The sequence below is a fragment of the Megascapheus bottae genome, chromosome X, assembly GCF_031878675.1.
Source record: "Megascapheus bottae isolate mThoBot1 chromosome X, mThoBot2.hap1, whole genome shotgun sequence".
In the NCBI taxonomy this organism is placed as follows: domain Eukaryota; kingdom Metazoa; phylum Chordata; class Mammalia; order Rodentia; family Geomyidae; genus Megascapheus; species Megascapheus bottae.
The window spans coordinates 30,648,018-30,653,213 of NC_143547.1; positions in this window are offsets into that span (position 1 = coordinate 30,648,018).

A 5,196-nucleotide genomic window follows, 5' to 3' on the forward strand; every position below is an offset into this window, starting at 1 on the left:
CTGGGTTTGAACCTTGATCCTCAGATCTCAGTCTCCTGGGTAGCTAGGATTACAGGCATGAGCCACTGCGCCGGCTCTTTTTCTTTTTTTTTCTTCCTTCCTTCCTTTCTTTCTTTCTTTCTTCCTTCCTTTCTTTCTTTCTTTCTTTCTTTCTTTCTTTCTTTCTTTCTTTCTTTCTTTCTTTCTTTCTTTCTTTCTTTCTTTCTTTTCCCACGGCCAGAGATGGAACCCAGGGCCTTGCACAGGGCCTAAATTTTACAGCATCACTATATTTATTTTTTCATATATTTTATTGTAATTAATAGAAGGGTTACATTATATTCACCAGATAGAAGGTACATTACTTCACAAATATTGATACCCTTTCTTATGTCATGGTCCCCATTTCCCTCCCCACTATATTTATTTTTAAAACATTTCCCATTAATAGCTATCTTTTTGTTAGTCATTGGGATTGAACTCTGGGCCTACGCACTGTCCTTCAGCTCTTGTCCTTCAGTTCTTCAGATCAAGGCTAGCACTCTACCACTTGAACTACTGCACCACTTCTGTGTTTTTAGTGGTTAATTGGAGATAAGTGTCTCCTGGACTTTCGTGCCCGGGCTAGCTTTGAACCATGATCCTCAGATTTCAGCCTCCTGAGTATCTAGGTGCCCGACCCATTAATGATTTTTTGAAGACAAACAAGCAAGCGAAAGGCTAAAAACTGCATTTCTGATTACTATCCTCCTCAAGTCTACATGTCTTTCACTATTCCCAGTGGCTGAAGTCACAAACTTTGGATTCAGTCTCATCTTCTTTCTCTACTATCCAATCCTCCAATAAATCCTGTTGTACATGTAATCTTGAAGACAAATGCATACGTGATTACCTATTACCATACTCAGTGCTGTGGTCCTCATCCAGGTTACCATTATCTGTTGTGTGTATGGCTGAAGTTTCCTCCTAAATGATGCTCTCTTTTTACCTTTGTCCTTTTGTGTAACTCAATAACCAAAGCAAGTCTTTAAAGAGAGGGTTCAGATTCTATCCCTCCTTTTCTGAAAATGCTTCCATGGCTCCCAAGCCATGACTCCAAGAACAAAAGTCAAAGTCCTTACATGGCTGGATAGGATCTGCCCAGTATTCGTTCTCTGACCTCATCACCAACTTTTTTGTTGTTGTTGGTCGTTGTTGAACTCTGGGCCTGGGTGCTCTCCCTGAGCTCTTCAGCTCAAGGCTAGCACTCTACCACTTTTGAACCAGAGCACCTCTTTTAGTTTTCTGGTGGTCAATTGGAGATGAGAGTCTTGTGCCCAAGCTAGCTTTGAACCGTGATCTGCAAATCTCAGCCTCCTGAGTAGTTAGGATTACAGCTGTGAACCACCAGCGCCCATCAACTCATTACCAACTTCTGTCTTCCTTGTTCCCACTGCTTCTACATATCAGATGTTCCAAGTGACACTAGGCAAGCTTCCTTCTGAACTGTTTCCCCTTGCTTACCCTAAATCTGAACTATTAGTGTCCTTTCTCCAGGCACTGGCATGTCTGCCTCTCTCTTGGCTTCAAGTTCTTTCTCAAGTGTCACCTTCTCAAGTATCTCTTCTCAAGACCTTCTCTGATGGTTCTATTTTTAAGATGTAACCTTCCTGAATTCTTTATATATACTCCCATGGCTTAATTTCTTCCATAGCATCTACTTTCTATGTATACAGCATAATATTCTTATTTATCTATTCATCTGTCTCCCCGCCCAAAAGTGTGAGAGCTCAGCGAGTACCTAGTCTTATTTCTTTTACTCACTGTTGTATTTTGGCATTTAGAACAGTGAAAAGTATGTGTAATATAGAGGGATATGCATATGTTAGAATATATTTGTATGGTTAGAATATATGAATATATTCTAATATGTATCTTGCACATAAATAGATAAATGAGTAAATGAATATACCATCTCATTTACAATGCATTATCCCAGTACTTTTTCGTAGCAGTCACATCAATTTTTGTAGGCTTGAAATCTTAACCTTTTGTTGTAATCTTGAGTTCTTTTTACCTCTATTAAATCTTAGTTAACTTATTTTTTTGTCAGTTGTGGGGCTTGAACTCTGGACCTGGGTGCTATTCCTGAGCTCTTCAGCTTAAGGCTAGTGCTCTACCACCACCACACCACTTTCAGTTTTCTGGTGGTTAATTGGAGATTAAAATCTCACATACTTTTGTGTCTGGGTTGGCTTTGAACCATGATCCTCAGATCTTGGCCTCCTGAGCAGCTAGGATTACAGGCATGAGCCACCAGTACCTGGCTTAAATTAACTTATTTACTGTTCTACAGATTGTCTGATTCTGGAACTTGACCACTAGCATAATGAATCAACAATAATGAAAGAAATACATTCTTGTCGAATTTGTATGTAGTTTTAGCAAACTAGATGAGATAATGATTTATTGAGTCATTATTCTCTGTATTCTAAAGGCATTAAAAAAGACCACAATATATGAAGAGAAAGAGAGAGAGAGAGAGAGAGAGAGAGAGAGAGAGAGAAAGAGAGAGAGAAAGAGAGAGAGAGAGAGAGAGAGAGAGAGAGAGAGAGAGAGAGAGAGAGAGAGAGAGAGAGGGTGGGAGAGAGAGAGAGTGATTATCAAGCAAGGGAAAAGGCAGATAGGAAAAACATAATGGAAATAGGGGTAAGAGCATCAATATATAATCTATAAGGTTTCATTCACTTGCTAGGGGTGGGTCAAACATTTGGCTCCAGGATTCTTAGTAGCCAAGGTAAAAAAACCAAAAAACAACAACCAAACAAACAAAAACAAGAACAACAATTAAACCCTAAGGATTCAACAGGTGCAGCCACAATGAAGTGTTCTTTCCCGAGTCGCATTCTTTACTCGACCAGTAGATGGCGCATGTCTGTGTGATGACAGAAGCTAGCTCTTCAACCCTAGTCTTCTGAACAGATTTTATTACTCAACCTTTCTTTCTGAACTGTGTGGCTGGTTATTTGCTTTCATTGTGTCATTCTTAGTGAAATTTTGTGGCAAAGATGTTTTTTTTTTTTTTTTATTCATATTTGGAGTTAAGGACACATGCTAAGAGGGAAAATCTCTTGCTCAAGCATAGATTACAAAATACTGCAGTGGTCTCTCATCTGTAGTCTTGGCTACTCAGGAAGCTGAGGTCTGAGATGTCAGAAGAAGCTAGCCTGGGCAGAAAAGTTGAGATAAGAGTCCCTTGAACTTTTTTCTTCCTGAGTTGCTTTTAAACCTTGATCCTCACTCAGAACTCAGCCTTCTGAATAGCTAAGATTATAGGCATGAGCCACAGGTACAAAGCTATTGAAAAACCTTTCTTACTCTATGTGTTCATAGAGTAGATCAGTGTTCTACTACTTATTTCATCCGCTCTCTACTGAGGGACATGTGATTACGTCCCATTTTTTGTTATTTTAAAAATGCCATAATGAATGAGTAACCTGTGCACGTGACATTGTAAACCTATGCAAATATAACTGGAGGAGAAAAATCCTAGTAATGTCATTTTGGGAGCAAAGTCCCACATAGTTTTAATTTTTATAGTTTTTTGCAACATTGCCCTCATGTAACAAATCACTGCCATCAGCAATTTCTTTTTTCTTTTCTTCCTTTTTTTTTGTCAGTCTTGGGGCTTGAACTCTGGGCCTGGGTGCTGTCCCTAAGCTCTGCAGCTCAAGGCTACTGCCCTATTCCTGGAGCTACAGCGCCACTTCTGGTTTTCCAGTGATTAATTGGAGACAAGAGTCTCTCGGACTTAGTGCCTAGGCTGGCTTTGAACCTTGAATCTCAGATCTCAGCCTCTTGAGTAGCTAGGATTATAGGCGTGGGCCACCGAGCCCAGCTTCCATCAGCAATTTCTTTTTCTTTTCTTTCCTTTTCTTTTCTTTTTTGTGAGTCATGGGGCTTGAACTCTGGGCCTGAGCATTATCCCTGAGCTCTTCAGCTCAAGGCTACCTTTCTACCTTGGAGCCTGCATGAGCAATTTCTGAGGGGACTCTCTGCCTTTGTCAACAGTGTATTATGAATAGTTTCATGCTTTCTCAATCATATCTCCTTGGAGTTTTCATGACTATTTCTCTAAGTAATGAGATAGTAATTCATTATCAGTCTAGAAGCCATTTATTATTGTTTTTGATGCTGTTACTGGGCTTGAAGTCAGGGTCTGGGAGCTATTCCTTAGCTTTTTGTTTTGAAGCTGGTGCTTAGCCACTTGATCCACAGCTTCATTTCTGGCTTTTTGGTGATTAATTGGACCTAAGAATCTGATGGACTTTCCTACCTTGGCTGGCTTCAAACCTAGATTTTCAGATCTCAGTCTCCTGGGTAGCTAGGATTATAGCCACTATGCCCAGGCTATTTATTGATTTTGAGTCAAAGCTGAAGGTACAGGGAAATTACAAATGATCTCAGATCACTCTGTTATCAGGATTTTCTTTGTTTTTTTTTAATTTAATTGAATTTTCTTGTCAAGGTGATATACAGAGGGGTTACAGTTACATACATAAGGTAGCAAGCGCATTTCTATTTGAACATTGTAAACCCCTCCCTTGTTTTTCTCTCTAATCTGGTACCTTGATAGATTTCATGAGCTACAATATCCTGTTCATTTTCTTTTTTTCTTTCTCATTTTCCATAATGATCACTGGAATTTCTTGAGCATTACAGATGTTTCACTTCAGAACTTGTATTCCAGCTGCAGATGTAGATCAGTTGTAGAACAGCATACATGCAAAAGGTTCAGTCCTCAGCATCAATCAATTAATCAAGGCGTGAGCCACCGTGCCTGGCTAGTCTAGACTATACTCTTGACAAACCTGTTAACTTGGTCTCATTAGAGCCACAGCTTAACTTCTTCACTCCCCAAATAGCTCTTTTTAACTTAGGGAATAAAAAAGTGAAGGCATCTTATTACCCCTTCCACTACTATAATCATCATCATCAACAATGATAATATGGCTGGGCACTGGTAGTTTATGCCTGCAATCCAAGCTACTCAGACGACTTGAGACCTGAGGACTGCAGTTCGAAGCCAGCCCAAGCAGGAAAATCTATGAGGCTCTTATCTCCAATTAATCAGAAAAAAAGCTGAATTTGAGCTGTGGTAAAATGGTAGAGCACTAGCCTTGAGTGAAAATCTAAGGGACAGTGCCCAGGTCCTGCGTTCAAGCCCCAGGATGAGCA